This window comes from Charadrius vociferus, unplaced genomic scaffold (assembly GCF_000708025.1).
Source record: "Charadrius vociferus isolate BGI_N301 unplaced genomic scaffold, ASM70802v2 scaffold282, whole genome shotgun sequence".
Classification (NCBI taxonomy): domain Eukaryota; kingdom Metazoa; phylum Chordata; class Aves; order Charadriiformes; family Charadriidae; genus Charadrius; species Charadrius vociferus.
In genome coordinates, this window is record NW_009647731.1 from 7501786 (window position 1) to 7520936 (window position 19151).

The 19151-nt window shown below is 36.0% G+C and overlaps 1 protein-coding gene across 1 annotated transcript in view; it reads left to right on the plus strand.

Annotated features, from left to right (window-relative positions):
* Window positions 1–19151, plus strand: part of ATRNL1 (attractin-like 1) — a 580396-nt gene that overhangs the window by 352491 nt on the left and 208754 nt on the right. The gene's annotated exons all lie outside the window — the stretch shown is intronic.

Here is a 19151-nt window from a genome sequence, read left to right on the forward strand (position 1 = left end):
TGACTTAGGCTGTGTTGTTATCAACAGCGATTGGAACATATAGTAGGAGACAACCCTCTCTGCAAAGACCTTATACTTTCTTCCTTTTTTATTCTTTTTTGTTTGTAATTTTTTTTTATTCTAAACAAAATTCTCTCTCTATTAATATCGCAGTTCTGTCATTAAAACCATGGCACAATTGAAGCTCTTCAATAAATACTCAAACATAAAGTCACCTAATTCTTTTGTTGTCTAAATTGTTATACCTGTGTTGGAAAATTTGGCCCAAATATTTATCCTCACCTGTTTAATAAATGGTTAAACTTGGATGAGATTAAATTTACGTTATGTATATTGCTACATGTATCTAGCAGGATTAAGACGATATAGACTGATAGTTGTCATATTTGATTTTGTTCTGATAAATAACACGCTTAATTTTCAGGCGATGATTTTTTCCCCTTGAAGCTTCTAGTCTTGATGGGTTTTGGGAACAGCACTTGCTTAATGGTACTGTAATCTAGATTAAAAAAAAAAAAAGCCAAGTCTTTAATTAATTAATTATTCCTAGTATACTGGCACTATGAATGTTTAAATAACTTGGATTTTTTCTGTAGATTACAGTGAATTTATATATGCTTTAAAAGTGCCAGGTAACTAGCACGTACAATTTTTCTGCACTGAAATTATAGCGTCCTAATGCCCAGGTTTAGCTTTGAACTGGTGCTACAAAGAAAAATGTATATTATCTTAGTTATTTCATTTAGGTGTTTCTTTAGTTGGATGAATATTATTAAGCATATTCTCCCTCTAAGGGCAAACGCTCATATATTTGTTATTACTTGCAAAATGCAGATGAAAGTTACTTTAAACTACAATTTTCTATTCAATTTATTAATATTTTTTTTAATTCATCTCAATTCTTAACTTGTTAATAGTTCTGTGCAACGCTGTTGCGTTGGAGTGTAGCAATTCTTTCATTTCTCACGTTAATATGGTTGGTTTATTGACATGTTTAAGAACAAATATGAACATATGAGTTTACAGATCTAGGGGATCTAGTCTGTTTTCCATGGTTACTCTCCTAGATGTTTGAATTACAGTATTTTTCATGTAGTCTGTAGGCATCATCCCAGAAAAAAACACATTCGCATATACAAAGTTTTTGATGTTTTCCACATTTTTTTTCCTAATGTCATCAAAAGTGTTTCTAAGACTGATAAATACAACAGAAATGTGTATCAGCTTGTGTGGAAGACCAAAGTAGAAAGATATACTTGGCAACTGGATTAAAACTCTGAGGTCCACGCTTCAATACTGATCCTTGGTTTTCCTGTAGTATAACTAGAGAAACTTAGTTGTTTCTCATTCAGAAATGTTCCTTGTTTAATTTCAAAAATACATTAGTATGCATTTCTTCCTATTTTAAATGAGGTGTGAAACAGTACCTAGAGTGTGGTAGCATTATCAATTGTAAATGCTTAAGCAAATCTGGTTTATTTTCAATCTGCTATTGCATATCAGCAGCAGTTCATGTCAAATCCAAGTTTTCAATAATGCTCCACGTCATATTTTCCTTTAATCTAGATCAGAGAGCTTGTTTTTATGGGCAGCATTTTTTGTAAGGTTTTGTAATGAAGTGTTACAAATAAATTGTATGAATAACGTACAAGTAGAAGGCAATCTATTGTTAAAAGGAATTCTGAAGTACCTGCTCTTAAAGCCCACCCATTTAGGCAAATGAGTTTTCCTTCTCTTTCATCAGTCTTAAAAGACAGGAATGTTTGACACTCTAGATATTACCTTCAATATGGACACAAGTTATAGTAAGAAGTGAAATATAACAAGAACACAAATATGAAAAAGCCTGCTGTTAATGTCTAGTCATCCATTTATTGTTCATGCCAGTCTGTTTTCCTCTAGAGGAGGAGAAATTTACTGTCCAGTTCTTGTGATCTTTTAGTTATGAATTTTATCAGGCTGTTGAGGTAAGCAAATAATTTTTTGAAGTTTTTGTAGACTTCTGTGTGTAGCTGAAAATTCAGAACTTAGTCCTTTTTTTGCCTTCTGACTTTAATGCTTGGATGAATTGGGTCATTATTGATTCCAAATTGAATGTAGCATGGCATCAATCCAATCGGAAGCAAGAGCAAGTTGTTTGCATTGTGTAGTGGGAGTGTCTTGATTTTCCCATGAATTTAGAAATTTGCTCTCCAGTTTCTGTCCTAATTCATTGCTGTTGAGCAAATATTTGCTTTCCACTGCTCAGAGCAATGCCCAAATCTTACAGAGCAGTTCGTTTGAATTTAGGCTTTATTACATGGACATCTAAAAAACTACTGTATGTATATGAAAATAAATAAATAAGTAAATAGTGTCTTCCGAAAGACTTTAACAGATGTTTTTCAACACTGAATTTAACTTCCCTTTTCCCATATCTATTGGCCTTCTGATTTAATTAGTTAAAATAATTTTTCACTAGGCCAAGTTCTAGAGTTTTGGTAATTTTTTTGACTCGTAACAAAATTTTAGTTCTCTTATTTTTCCTACTTACCTTTCCGGCTCTTAAGATATACTTTATCTAAGGCTTTTTGAACTTCTATATTTGTACTTCAGCTCCTGGCTGAGCTTCTCTTCTTCTTTCCTGACTTCTGAAAGACCAAGAAACAGCAGATAGACTCTCTCTCACCTTATACCATCAAAGTTATTCATCTTCTGCATTGAAAAAAATGAGAAGTATCATTCTTTTATTTCATAGTTCCAAAAAGATGAATGAAACTTTGAGCAGGAGAACATGAACAACCTCCTGCCTGGCATCCCTTGACACCTTCCCCCACCCATCCCTCCCATGGATCTGCAACCCTTTAAAAAAGGTTTTTAAGAAAGGCTGAAGTAAGATAGTGAAATATTGCTCATCTGAGAGAGCTTCATCCTTGAAAGGAATAATTCAGAATATTACAAGTTGATTTCCAAAGCATTATTCTTATGGCATTATCTTTCTTGAGAAACAAACCAGAAGGAACAGGGAACATCCTCAAATTCCTACTTACAGAGCAGGATAACATTTGCAGGCCAGCATGGAAATTCATGCAGGAGTAGATAAAGGGCAAGATATATTTGTTTGTCAAAGGAGTTCCTAAGTACTGCGAAGTTTAGGAGCAGCAAAGCATTTTTTAGAAGAGTCTTGTACTACATGAAAAGATCAGATATGTACCCTAGGTTTTAATCTCTCACAAATCTTTCCACCAGTACCTTTCTCAGTGAAGTTTCACTTGTTAGCTCGCTGGATGAAAAACTGAGAGCTGTCATTTTCTCCCAAAAGATTTGTTAGGCCTCTTGTGTTTTATACCCAGAATTCACCCAAGAGACCATCTGTGAAGTTTCAATCTGACTCTGTTTTCCTTCTTTATACAAAAAAAAAAAAAAAGAAAAAAAGATGTATCACCCAGATTTACTAAATAAGAAAATTGAAGAGAATATTATTTGTTGTTTCTACATGTTTCATATCTAAAGTATTCATTCAATCTTCTGTTGAAAATGGATAGAAGAGAGTCTGTTCATAGATCATTTTGCTGAATAGCTTGATAGGTTGCCTGCCAGTTTTGTAGTGGCTCAAAGGTTTTGTCTCATGAACTTCTGATTGAAAGGCACTGCACTGCAGATAAAATTTGCATCCAAATGTTTTTTTATTAAGTGCGTAGAACTTTGCTTTTTGCCAACAAGATTACACTGAGGTCACTAACAAAGCTCATACAGATGAGATTATAAACAACACAGCTTCTAGTTGAGGTATTTTAGCAAAGTATTTGTCCTTCCTAAGGTAAAACAGTTGCTGCTCAGATACCCTTTGCACTATTCATTCAGATAGATGTTTCAAAAAATTGTTACCTTTAATCATGCAATCACTGATGGACATACAGACATACTCTTCCTGCCCCGACACAGACGCACACAAAATACATTCATGTGCCAATGCATCGTGTGTTATTACATACATTTCTGTATATTGGAAGAGTGAATTAGTTAAAATGCAGTTTTACATCTTGTCTTATGGAAATCTTTTTTTACATGTTATTATAATTACACACTAGAAAGCTTGCATATCTTAAAAAGATGACTTAGACTCTTATTTCCTCATGTAATACACTATAAGTCTCTTGAGAAACGAAGTAATGCATGATTGCACATTTATGTAAAAATGTTTGAAAGTATAGTATTCTGTGTGTAAAGTGCTTGCCTAACTTTAAAGGTTAATATCATTCCTTTATTGGGATTTTCATATTTATATATAGCATTTCATTATACAGTCAGCTGTGCACCATTTGCCTGTCTGAAAGCATAGCACATACAAGCTTAAACCCGTGGAATTGCAGAGAATGCTTGCTTTATACAGTGTGTGGGTGCCACACAACTTATTGCTTCATTTTATTAAATAAGCTTATGTTTGTTTAAAAAAACCCCCACCTTTCTAGCCTTAATTTTAATATGAAGGTAGTTTTATTCTCTTGAATATTCAAAGATTCTTAAAAACACACAAATGAAACTGAAGTAGACTACTACTTAATAACAGCAACAATTCATATAATAGCTCAAGGCTCATTTTTATGGTAACTCTAATAAGAAAAAAAAAGTTCAGTAATGTCAGTAGTACTAATGAATGTAGACAATATGTGAATTTCAGCTAGAGCTTTTTTACTTTATATTGTAAGAACACTTACATTTTTAAAATACTCCTTTTAGAAGAGGCAATAATGGCTTTTGGTGTATGTAATATTGTTTATGGAATGCAACATTTTTAGTAGAGGGATATTAATATGCATAGAATGTGGTGTGTTCTTGAACAACAAACAGAGGAGCAAAAGGAATACTTTGGTTCATCTAGTTGTTTTAATGTGCGCCAGAGACCACCAATAATAAATGTAAAGAAACCAAGAAATATTAATACATATAATTAAAGTATCCCAATGCGTAATGTTATTCATGTGTGTAGGTGTCTGCAGGATTATGCTTTACATTTAAAAGTTGTTAACCTCACAGATCACTTTTCTTTTTTGATAGTTTCTTGTCTGTTGCTTAGCAAGTATCTTAGACATCTATATGTACTTACTCATAGACTGTGTGAGTAATCCTACTGAAGTCAAAGGAGCTATTCATAGGACCAGAATCTCAACTTGTTATATTGCTCAAGCTCTTCTGAAATCAATAGAGCTATGACTGCTTATTTCAACTGTGGATCTAATTTTATTGAGGATAACTGGGACATTTATTTCAGGCTGACGTTTTCTGCATTCCCTCCAACCTAAAATTTAGGTTCCTCTCTGAATGAACCTGTCAAGTGATGTGCCTAGTTAGCTGACACTAGATCTTGTCTCAGGACTCCCTCTGCAACCTGTATAAGAGAGATCACCAAATGACAACTCATCCCACCCAGTTTTTGCAGTGTTTGCTTTTATCCTCTGATACTTGGGCGGGGCTGACTTGTTGTTAACGATATAAATAACCCCATGAGTCAAATCTCCTATACTGAGAGATAATCTTCACTTTAATTTTGTAAAATTGAGGTTGTATTTATAATACTGTCACTTCATAAAAATAAGCATCTGATTGATTCCTATATTAGCACCGCTTGCATCATGCTTATTCTCTATAAAGAGAAGTATTAAATGGTACCAGTGACAGACTCAATATTTTATTTGTTTTGGGGTGAGGTAAACAAAGTTGATCTAAGGCAGATATCTCAAACTGTCATACAATGTTAACAGGCTTCCATGAAAAATTACCATAAGATGAGAGGCATGAGATTGAAGAGACCGTCTTAGTTTTTGACGACTATGTATCTCCTGCCAGAGGTACTTATCCCAGGAAGTAGTCCTATCTGTCTTGTGTCAACTCTGCTGATGGATTGCCATCTTCAGTAGTAATTCACCATGACCTGACTGCATAGACTTGACCCAAGTTTTTTTTGGGGGCCCACACCTTTAGGGGGATGGCATAGCCTATGGTGGCAGAGATCTGTTGGAACAGTGTTAAAGTAATATGTAGACTGGAGGAAATTAACTATACTAAGAAAATCACTGGGAAGCTAGAGATAAAAAAAAAAAGCCAAATTATGCATCAAGTGAAAACATTCCTTTGAAAACACTACAGGTAGACAGTGGAAACCTTGAAGCATGGGATTAATATTTTGTACGGCAAAAAGTAGTGAACTGGTTTCCTTTGCAGACCTTCCCTTCCATAAGTTTATCAGTTACATCTTAAAATCATCTTGTCCAAAGGAGAGCTGAAGAACATTATATACTATAATAATAATAAAACATACTTTATAATAAATAAACTATATAAATAACTATATATATAAACTATACTTTATCTTGTCTCTTGAAGTTGTCCTTTAGAACTCATATAGGTATATCATTTTCTTACATGTTGTACTACCGTATTCTTTGGCAGGATAATCAGCAGGATAATTTTTGTTTGTTCGTTTGTTACTTTTTTTTTTTTAATTAAGGCTGAAAAAAATCTGTAAGTTAGAAGTAGAGAGCTGGCTTTTGGCTTTACCTTTTCTGGTGACCAAGTTTGGAACAGAAACAAATAAAGCCAAATCAGCTATTCAGTAATGTATACCTGAGCCAAGAAAATGTGTTCCTACCTCTAGTACCTCTAGTCCTGTTTTTCTTAAAGTACATTTAAACATTTTTTTAAACAAGTACATGTAAAAGACATTGGAAATCAATGAGTGTGTGTGCAGATAAAATACCCACTTCTAGGTAACACAAGGCATTTATGAAAGCTTGTGCACAGGTCAGTCTGTTTCTTCATTCCTCAAAAATTCAGATGGTAAAGGAGATAACAGATGACAATAGATTTTGCAAGGAAAATTGTGGGCTACTTCTGTATTAAAAAAATAAATAAATGAGGGAAAACATAAACCAAGTAGGTGTTTTATCTAGATATGACTAGGAGAAGAAAATTGTTCACTTTTCTTAACATGATAACCAAAGTTCCTTCTTACATTTGGACAGTGTAGTTAGCCTGAAGAATCCCAAAAGGCAATAATCAAAACAAATTAATTTCATTGTATATGATTCCTGGGTGCATGCATAGAAGGATGCTTGGATGTAATTATTAGTGATGATAACAGTACTTTGAAATTCTTAGTTGTGGTATTCTGTTCTGTAGAATTTATTATAAAATTTGAGATTTCTAAATATTATCATAAAATAATGCTGGAGATAATGTTATAATGGGCTATATTAATTCTTGCTTTCTGTCACAGACCTGGTTAAATCTTGCACATGTACTAGATTAAGCTTTCAAGCTAACAGAAAGGTAAAATTAAGGTTATTTAAGAGAAAGAGGGAACTAGCCAAAATGAAAAAGACTGCCTGAGGCAACTGGCCACTTGGCAGAGCCTAAGGAGGCTTTGAGCTGTATGGTCTGATAGGTTTCCATGGGACTAGTTGTAAACATTAAGAGCATTAGGAGAATTTTTAGCAAACTACCTGTCAGCAAAAAGCAGCAGAGAGTGAGAAAGGCAATCCTTCGTGGGGCCCTGGGAAGAAGCCAGATAACTTCTTTTGAATGTCCAAGAAGAAAAGTGGCTTGGATTTGGTTCCACAGTGTTAAAGGAAAGAGGATGGTGAATATGTTCTTTGTAAATAAAGAGGATTGTACCAAAATAGATGATTCATTTTTGTCTCTTAACAAGAACAAAAGAGCAGGTGTTGAACATTGGCCCAGAATGGCAAGACTCTTCTTTATGCTCGCATTTCCTCTGCGTTTGCAGTGTAGTGTCAATTTTTTGTCCCCTATTAAAACACAAACAAACCTCCCATTCCCCAAAGCCCTGTAAGAAAGAAGTGAGTAGATTTAGGTGTAACCAACAAAAATACTTAGAAACTTGAAAGAACTCTGCTATGAAGAGAGAGTGAAAAGGTTTTGAGGCTTTACAATAAGACCTCTTTGAGGAAAATGCAAATACTCCTCTTTAGTTCGTCTTTAGGTTGTCTCAGAGTTGGGAGCAATTTTAGTGGCACTGGGTAGACAAGGGAAGCATAAACGAAACTAGGTCAGAATTGTCCTTCCTCCAAAGAGCAGGGAAGCAGCTCAAAGTCCAAGCCTAGAAGATGCATATAGTTCGTCTCCCTTATTCTGCTTCTACTTTCTATCTAAAGTTCTATTTACAGTTGAATGTTAATCATGTCTTCTAAAAATTGTATTAAAACATGGTAACAATAATTTTGACTGGTCGTAGTGAATGGAACATTTGCTACAGGTCCAGAGACAGCTGATGTCAATATTATTGATGTTCTTTCATAAATAGATGCTTCCACAAACGTCCAACCTCTCCTTGCAAATATATCAAATATTATTTTTTTCAGAGCTGATTTTTAGGTATGTTTCTGTATGTGTGCAATTGAGTAGCAGTAAAGAGGGTTTAATATCATGCCTGAATCTGTGCCAAAGTGTTTGCATTTCACTTTGCCCAACATGGATAGTACCTGCTTTCTAAAACAACCACATTGATTTTTTTTCTCTCTTAAAGTTAGTGTTGATAATATACACAATTATTCTTTCTTTTGAAAATATTTTGAAGAAGCTGAAGTTTCTTTTAAGTGGACGACTGCCTGCCTATGTTAGAGCTTTAGTAATTTTCAATGCAAAGTGAAAGCAATGATCAATGCAACTGGAAATTAATTAACTTCACCAAATTATGTTTTCAGTGCCTGCACTATTAATTGGTTTAGTCTCTCAGCAGAATGTGTTCAGTGCCGTGAACGTCAGCATTGTTCCTATGAACAAACTCTGTGGGGAACTTCTCCTCTTTCTGCAGATATTTGTACACATAAACATTTCTTGGTGTCATCCCTCTGAGCAAATGGTGGCTGTGCAGTTCATCTGGGCACCTTCTAGACTTCTCCCCCTCCTTTTCGGGGTAGAAGGAAATAATAGTCAGTTCATGGTGAGAAAATTTGCGTATGTATGCTTATTTCTTGAGGAACCTGGAAATACAAAGTAACACTGGAAAAAACAAACAAACAAACAAACAAAAACCTTTAGAAGAAAGCATGGGTGTACCACACAGTCTACCAAAAGGTAGAGTAGTTATTCTTTCTCAAGTATATAATGATGCAATGTTTATCCTTCCTGGAGCTATAGTTTTTATTGCTCCAACAGTTCACAAACAATAGTTGAGAGTTAGTATGACCTGATATAAACTAAGCTCATTACATTCATTTTCAACAGATAATTAATAATTAACATATAACCTTTGGCTTTCCTTTTATCTTCAAGTATTGACAGAAGTCGCGTAAAAACATACTATGTGTGGAGAAAATGCTTTGAAATGCAAAATATAATTAAAATTAATGTAATGTTATTTTAGGACAGTTGTATAGTAGCAAAAGTACTATAGGGAATATGAATATTTGAACAGACCATTATTTTTGTCCATGCTGTTCAATTTATACACAAGTAATTTCTGGAAAACAGAATACCATTTGATATTTTGGTTGGAATTTATTGGAATTAGTGCACCATGGCAGTTAAATTGTAACATCCGTAAATTACTCTAGACTGCTTTAACAATCAATTGACCCACATGTAATTAACAAAAATGAAAGTACAATGAACCCTTGAGCTTGAGCTTTTTTGGTTTTCTGTGCTCCACATATATTTTGAAAATCCCCGTTAATTAGACTTATCACATCTAAATAACTGTGTCTTTTAGTAGCTAAATAGTTTTGTCTTTTATATTTGTGCAGCCACAGCCAAAAATACTACTGGAGGAAGTAGATGGGGAATGGCATGTCCCAGTCAGGAGAAGTTTGGGTTTGGAAGCCAATTGTTTGCTTACTGGTGTTATAGGTGCCCTTGTGCAAATTGTTTTGCTGCTTCGGCCACCAATTTCTCTGTCTGTAGAACGGAATCAGTTGTACAGGTCTCCTTCATATGCTTTTCATTAGAGGTGCTGTTGCTATTAATTGGGGGAACCTATTCTTATGACTGTTTTGCTTTACTCCCTAATAACCCTGTTTGTCCCTAGGCAATTTATTTAGGCCTCTGTCCATTTAGGCAGGAAAAGCGAATGAAATGGACACTGGATTGCTCTCTTAATTTTTGTCTGAGTGCATTGCTACTAATCAGATACAAACATGTTTTGAAATACAGTCTGTTATTTTAATATGTTGTATTTAATACACATTTCAATATTTGATAAAATACATTATGAAAGTATGAAATATCTCATATGTATTACATTTTCAGCTTAATTAAAACCAATCACCCATTTCTTAGCGTTTTATGCTTTCTGAGTATGTTAATGATGTACAAAACTGATTCAGCACTGCTTTTTACCTACCATAATAATTTATGCCTTCACAAAGTTAAGGAATAATATTTCCAGAACAGTGGGAGCATGTTACAAAAATACCATACCCATACATGTGTGACCCACATACAAGTGTCATACTTGTCCTCTTCCCCGTTCACATGGAAAGCAAGTCCATCTCGTTAATGTTGTTAATGACTAAATCAACCATGCATGAGATGTCCAAGTTTCACCTCTGGTTAGAGCATCCAGTGTACTGTAAGCTCATAGAAAATAATGAACATAAATCATTTTGGTAGGAAGGGAGGAAAAGAGGAGCCAGAGAATCACAGTCAGTAAATTCCCAGAAACATCCTTCAACAAAAACTAAGCTGTTTGTAAGCACCTATGGGGAAAAAAAAAAAAAAAAAAAAAAGATTAAAAGCCTACATGTTTTTTCATGAACCAAATCACAGGAAAAGAATGTACTTTTCATCCAGGTTAGGATAAAAGTCCTTTTGAATGGAGGGGAAAGCATCTGATGCTTATACAGTTTGGTATTATAAAGGCTTTAAAAAGTGTATCACATGATACTTTAGTGGTAATGCAGGGACGCATTGTTGTGATTGCATAGCTGTGGAGTAGGTGCAAAACTGGTTAGAAAAACATACTTAGATGTCCATCATCAGTAAAATGAGGTATTAGCTACAAGTTGACTGTAGTTAGCTGCATTAACTACAGGTTAACCTCAAAGATTTAACGTAGCTCTGGAACTCGTCAGTGTTTTTATTAATGACCTATGATATCCAGTTAAAGAATATATCTTAAATTTGCAGATTCTAGAAGCTGCACCACAAGTGTATTGCAGGCAGGTTTAGACTTCAAAATAATCTTTACAAATTGGAGAGAATATCCATACTGATGAATGCAAGCTTTTTACCTGGTAGAAATAATCATCTTCACAGAAACAGCATGAGGAAAAAGCTGACGGTGCTACAATTCTTCAGAACTGATCGATGGCTTAGAAAGTGTAAGTCAACAGCAACCTAGTTACAAAAAAGGAATGTATTACTGACTTCTTTGGCAGAAGTAGTAACTCTAAGGTGTCTAATTCTTGTGCTACTGCGTATTGCCTTAACTTGAGAATCATGTCCAGTTTTGACATTCCTTTTCAAAAAAAATGTATGGAATATTTGGAAATTTTCAGAGGAGTGCAACTGAAAAGTATGGCTGTCTATAGTTGTATAGTGTAAAAGAAGAACACAGGAAGATGTGATAACAACCTTGAAGGCAGGGAATGGAATAATGCATTTGCTGTATCTGTTGTAAAAAGGATTAGAAGTGAGGTGCCTGTGTTGCAGCAAAGAACATTAAGGTGACCCAATGAAAAATAATAAATTATAATGATTAGGGTAGTGTAGTTCTGGAATAGATTGTCTTAGATATTCCAGAGACTCTCTGTCATTGAAAGCCTTTAAGACTGGGGTAGGCAAATACAGGACAGAAATTAGAAGACAGCTATGTCTTTGCAGGGAGGTGAATGGTCTTGTGACAGTCTCCTGAGGTCTCTTTTAACCATATGATCTTATGATTGGGTGTTGGAACTAGATGATCTTCAAGGTCCTTTCCAACCTAAACCATTCTATGATTCTGTGATTCAAAAAACCCACTTCATGTTGAAGTAAGGGGAGGTATTTTGTACATACCAGTAGCATTTTTATTTATCATAGAATCACAGAATGGTTTGGGTTGGAAGGCACCTTTAAAGATCACCTTGTCCAACGCCTGCGGCCATCTTGGGATGTCTTTCACTAAAGCAGGTTGCTCAAAGCCCTGTCCAACAATGACCTTGAACACTTCCAGGGATGGGGCATCCCCAGCTTCTCTAAGACTGCCTACTGCTTGGTGATAAGAAATTACAACAGCATGTATTTGTAATAGTGCTGTAATAGTACCTGCACTTCCTCATTAAAGACTATTTTAAAATCTACATGAATTTGATATGTATACTTTCATTGCAAAACTGTGTCCCAAATGACATTAAAGGCAAATAATTATCCAGAAGTTCAGTTGTTTTTCCATTGAAAAGGCTTTTAAGTGGCAGCTTTCTTCTTTATATATCTCATATGCATAAATGCAGCCTTTGATGTTATTGATGTCATGCACCATGGTTAAAACTTGCAAAATCTCAGATACTAGAAAATTAGGGTCAAAACTAGCCCCTTACATTTTATACCATTTAAGTTCATATCCATGATGTCCATCCAACTGACTGACTGAGCCACCCCGTGATTTTTTTTTTTCCCCACTTCAACTACTATTTGTATTTTTTTATTTCATTATTTGATCTGGATTAATTGTTCTGGAGCTCACATCCTTTTCATTATAGAATTCTGCTGGCTTCTACGTAAGCGTGGCAAGCAAGGCAAGATAGCTTATTTGAGACTAAAATTGAAAATCATACACAGATCAGAAATCAAGCAAATTTTTTGTTGTTGTTTTTTTCTTTTTTTCTGTAATACACATTTTTGCAATTATTCTGGTTCTCCTTTAGTTGAACCAGTTTCACCAGTATTTTAAAATACACGTACACATTTTGTTCAACAGAACATGTTTAGCAAATGTACAGAATTCTTATCAAAGGTAGAACACTGCATCTTCATGAGTCATTCTTCTTGCCTTCTTGTATCCTATGACAGATGATTAATCTATCCTGCAGATGGTCAATATATTATATTTCCACTACTTTCAGAATGGCTTGTTGTTTGCTAACATAATTTAAGCATGCTTTCTTCCTTTATATAATTAATAATTTACATATAACCTTTGGCTTTCTTTTTATCTTGAATCATTGATACAAATTACATAAAATCACACAATTTGAGCAAATAAGCTTTGAAATGCAAATTCTAATTAAAATGAGTATAGTGTTATTTTAGGACATTTGTGTTGTTGAAATAGTGTTTGGGACATCATCAGTATTTGAATATGCTGTTAGTTTTTCCATATTGTTTGTGCCTAAAAAGTGTTTTGGGGTAAAAAATTTGGATCAAGCACAGTGTGACACAAGAGCTAAATTATAGCTTTATTAAATTGCTTTAAATTGTTTTACCGATTGAAAGGCATGCAAATAGCAAATGAATAAAACACCTACAATTTGCTTTTTAGTTTGGCTTTTGCATCTCTACTTACAAGGCTGTTATTAATTGGAAATAATACTATGGAATAGAAGCTGTTACCAAATACCTTTTTTGACAAAGATATTTATCTACAAGCTGAAAAATCTCACTTTTAGAGGAAGGTAAGCAGCTTCATTTAGATTAAACTTTTTTGATGGAAGAGGAAAGTATATATTTCTAACATAAAGAAATAAGGTGATTTAGCTGGATTGCTGGCAGTATAGGATATTAAGAAATATAGTCTATCGTCCCAGCAGTAAATAGGTTTTTCTAGTAATTGATACAGTCAAAAATTCACTGTCAACCTGTATAAAATTCTCATTCATAGCTAAGACTTACAAAGGAGAGTTTATATCCCTCTATTTTGCAAGCATCTCGCTCAGGTCAGTCTGATATCACAATTTTGAAAAGTTTCAGCTATCTTTGAAGCATCTTTCTCTAATCCAAATATTTTACAGGATGCTATTTTGCTACCAGCTAGAGCATTGGCTTCCCTTTTTCATTGTGTCCCAATTCTTAAGCTCTGTAAGCATTCATTTACTGCTCAGTCCTGTAGCGGTTCTACATCCAGTACAGATATTCATAGTTTGTGGGACTCTCAATTCCAGGAGCAAGGGAAGTGTTGCCTGTTTGTGGTTTTTTTAAATTTCTTCTTTTGTTTGATTCTTTCCAACATGAGCTGTAGGATATGTCTGTCTGAAAATACTAGCTTTGTTTTTCTCGCTGTAATGGAGGGAGGCCTCAGGCAACCAGTTGTCATGTAGCACTTTCATACTCTTTTGCTCAGTGTCCTCCAAGTGGGAAAGCAGTGTAAGTGTTTACAAAATGTTTCTCTGATCAGAGATTCAGCTCCTTGTAGGCTTAGTCTCTCAATGGGACTTCGCTCTCTGGTAGCAGTGAGGGATGCAATTAATGTCAAAAGCAGTATTTACTGGACTGCTACCCACCAGTTGAAGAACCTACTTGAAGCTGAAGTCTGTCAAAGATATGTTAGTGGTATTTGTAGGAAATCAATTGCATTTTTTACATTTTGGATGAAAAACATTGACTTGGTTCACATATTTGTTTCTGTATGAAAACTCTCTCCTATTTTACTCAGGGCAGAATTTTCCCCAGAGTTCACGTTAAGAGCCAGCTTTATCTACCCATCAGTGCCCTCATATTACTGTCATAAAGAAATCAGATACAGTAAAGATTTTCAAACTCTAGGTAAACAATCTTCTGAATAAAGTATTAGTTATTGCCAGTTAGTTCTGCCTTGTGGGATGAGGTAGCCTGAACAGAATGTATATATCTTTCTCTAGTTTACCGTCATAATGTAGCACAAATGGGTAATGAGCAAATAAGGAATATGCAGGTATAACTCCACCTACATTTAATGCTTGTTCTAGTCCCAGAAGGCAGACTAAAATTTTGAATAGATAAAATTGCTAGAAGGGGAAATCCTATAGAAGCTATTACTAAATTTCCTATTGATTTAGTGGGGTTAAAACTTTGCCCCTTAAAATTGACTGGCTCTAATCTAGACGGTGTTATGCTCCATTATGATATTGTGCATGAGCCTTCTAGCCTTTGAAGAAAGTTGAGATACACAAGTGCTGCAATATGGTAAAATGTGCATGGAGACTTCATATTGCAGCTGTTCTGTCCCTTCCTTGGCTGTGCTTTACACCAGGTGGGTGTGATTGCTTTCAAGCATCCAACACAGTTTGTAGTTCACACCATTCCTGCACACTAGTTTTATTTTATGCAGGGGAAAAAACATATTCTAAAAATAATTTTCTTATTTTTGGAGGGCAAAAAGCTATATTTTTGATCATCTTTTATTTACGATTGTCTTTGATTTTCACACCTCAAAGTACCATACAATCAGCTTTTGATCTTTGTACATTCTTAAAACAATCCAGTAATTAAGTGAACAAAGGGAAAAGGTAAGAAGGTAAAATTGTTTATGTAAGATAGCGAATCAAATGATAAGTAGGGGTTTTTTTTGTCTGATTAAATTAGAATAATGTATTGGCTCAAAAAAATTACACTGTGACACCCCCACCCCCCCCCATACTGACATAAAAGTTTGTCAAGAGGTGCTTATGTGCTTTTGATAATAATGAACAAAGTTATGAAGTTCTGGAGAGTTTGATTCCCGTTTTAGCTGCTGATCATATTTAATATGTCTCATTAATGTACTTGCAGAGTTTCTTCTTCAAGATAAATGTTTGTTGAATTCTAAGTGAAGGTGCCTTTGATGTTGAATGGCTGGTGCATGTGATAACAACGGAGGAGTAACTTGTGCAAATTCCAGTAGAATCATGTCTTGCAGCAGGGCATTGTTCTCTGGGTGTGAGGGCAGCATACTTAGTACAAGTCTCTGAAGAGATTGTGTAGCTATATACACTGGGACCACTGGTTAGATAAGGAAAAAAATAGATCTTCCTCGTGTCTTAGGGAGTTTATAATTGTACTTTTATTCAAAATGGAAACTTATCCTTGACGGAGTGGTGTTCTGTTTGGATTTATTCTTTTAATAAATAGAAAATAATATTAAAAAGCTGTTTTTTAAAAATTCCACATTTATTTTGTTTCCATGATATCCGTATGAAATGCCATTCTCCCAGAAAGAAAAGCTGTGTTGCTGACTTAATGTTCACGCTTAAATGTGCGCCATTAGTTGTATTACCTTTGTGTGAATAAAGGGATGTGCTTTACTGCCCAACTACTGGAAAGCATCGGCAAGCTTTGGCACACGCAACTTCTCCTGAAACAGAAGTGGCAACCTCGAAGGTAAAAACAGGCTGAGGATGGTTGTTCTGAGTTTTGCGTGGATAATGTTAGTCATTCAAGGGAAAATGTTAGAGGTATCTGGGGACGTTTATTATGGTGATTGTGTCAGTGATATTTACACCTGTACGTTATTCTGGCGCTGTCTGTCCAGTGTTTATTGCTTCATGGGAGGCACCTTTGATGGCTAGCTAGGCACAACTGGGGCTTAGTTGAGGGCTGGGGCGAAGAGTGTTCCTGAAAAAATAGATTGGCACAATCAAACTAAGAACAGTTGGCCACTGACTTGCTGCAGGGAGCCACAAATGCCCTATGGGAAGGGGAGCCGGGGGTGACCCCAGCATGGGCACCGTCTCGCAGGGGCTGAGGCTGGTGGGGCAGATCTGGGTGGTGGAAATGGGGTCTGTTGGCAGCCCCAGCAATGAGTCAAATCTAGGAGCAATCCATGGAGTCCAGACAAGTGAAAAATTGGTGCAGGCCAGACACAGGGCTGGAGACAAGGGTAAAAAATGCGTCCCAGTCCATCAAGTGGACAGAGTCATGGCAATTAAGATGTTATAGTGTCTTCAGGGTCCTTACACTTATCCTGAAGATTGTTGCTATGATTTTAGACAAGAGGAATAGAGTAAATTTTCAGCTATATTTTTTTTTTCCCCAAATAACATTAGCATTCTCTAGAAATACTGCTTTATTTGTATCACCACACTATAACAACACTTCTTTCATATTTAGCTGTAATTCAGTTATACCTAGAATCATAGAAGAGTTTGGGTTTGGAAGGGACCCTGCAATGAGCAGGAACATCTTCAACTTGATCAGGTTGCTCAGAGCGCTGTCCAATATGACCTTGAATGTTTTCAGGGATGGGTCATATACCAACTCTTTGGGCAACCGGGGCCAGCGTCTCACCACCCTCATTGTAAAAAAATATTTTCCTTATATCTAGCCTGAATCTACCCTCTGTTAGTTTAAAGCCATTACCCCTTCTCCTATCACTAGAGGCCCTACCAAAAAGTCTGTCGCTGTCATTTTTATATGTCCTCTTTAAGTATTGAAATGCCATGATTAGGTCTCCCTGGAGCTTTTTCTTCTCCAGACTGAATAACCCAAACTCTCTCAGCCCATCCTCATAGGAGAGGTCCTTCTTGTCAGGACTGCTCTCAATCCCTCCATCCCCCAGCCTGTATTGGTACCGGGGGTTGTCTCAACCCAGGTGCAGGACCCTGCACTTGGCTTTGTTGAACCTCATGAGGTTCACATGGGCCCACTTCTAGAGCCTTTCCAGGTCCCTCTGGATGGCATCCCATCCCTCAGGCCTGTCAACCACACCACGCAGCTTGGTGTCGCTGTCAAACTTGCTGAGAGTGCATTTGATCCCACTGTCTGTGTCATTGATGAAGATATTAAGCAGTACTGGTCCCAATGTGGACCCTTGAGGGATACCACTAGTCAGTAATCTCCATCTGGACATTGAGCCGTTGACCGCTACCCTCTGGATATGACCATCTAACCAATTCCTCATCCACCAAAAAGTCCACCCATCAAATCCATATCAGTCCAATTTAGAGAGAAGGATGTTGTGGGGGACCATGTCAAAGGCCTTACAGATAGATGACATCCATAGCCCTTCCCTTGACCACTGATGCAGTCACCTAGTATTTTGTTATACAAATATACAAATGCAAACTCTATCTGCCATTTATTTGGAGAGCTTCCAGAAGAAAAAATTACCTATGGCGAAGCTTTTTCATAAGAAGCATGTCCAAGTAAGTGACAAACTTGTTCAGTTAATTTTCCTATAACATTAGTCTCTGCCAGAAAATAAGCATATTAATTAATCGTACATCTTTCTTCCCTTGTCCTCCTGATTTTGGTTGTATAGCTGCTGCCTTTGATTTTTCCCCTGTCCTCATTCCCTCTCACATCACATACATCAGTTTCTCCTTTCTGTTTTTCATCATTAGTTGTCTTTTCTATTTTGCTAGTACTTGAATATGCTCTTACGAAACACATCTCAGCTGTGTTGTGTTTCTGTAAAAATTGGCACTTCTAAAAGGTTAGGCCTCTGCCTTTTGGCTGTTATACTTGAACTCAATTGTCAAAATGATTTCTCTAGATTGATGACTCTTTAGAGAAAGCACTGCTTTTGCCTGAGTGCATTGCTGGTACATAATAATCTTTAAAGATTAAACTACCTCTTGACTGTCACAATCACCACACAAAAGGTTTAAGAGGACAGAAGGGACAGTGCAACTTGGTGTAACGAAGAGGAGAGGATGCAGCAGTGTAATATTATCGTCTTGTGCCAGGAGAGCACTTGCCTCACTGCCCAGGGCACATGCGGGAAGGGAAATGGGAAACTGAGGACTCTTAACATCTCTAAATTTGGACATGAACATTTAGGGCTCCTCTCATCCACAGAGATCAACCTAAGGGTTGAGTATGACTGCAAGGAATGGTATTTCTGAGTTTCGTTTATGCTAAGCAGTTGGGCAAGCCATGGTTTAGTATCCACTCAAAGGGAGGGCATAGGAAATGCAAGCAAGTTCCAAGGGGAAGATATTTCCATGAGGTGGGTGTGATTATGTTGTTTTATAACAGCGGTATGAGTGGCTTAAAAGCGTATAATATCAAAAAAGGTATCAGATATCAATATAGCACAAACATCATCAAGTGTCTGTCAGTGCACTGGTAGAGGATTATACCTTTAATTCTTCAGAAATTGTTCATTTGCTGGAAGCTTTCCGAAATAAAAGAAATAACTATTCGGCTCCCCAGATGGTTATTTACATTTGACATTTTTTTAATTTAAAAATATCTACAAGCAGCATTTTATTAATGCTTTTAATTTAAAAAGTTGTCTCCTCATTAGTGGTACGTATACAACGGAATGTGAAACAATGCAG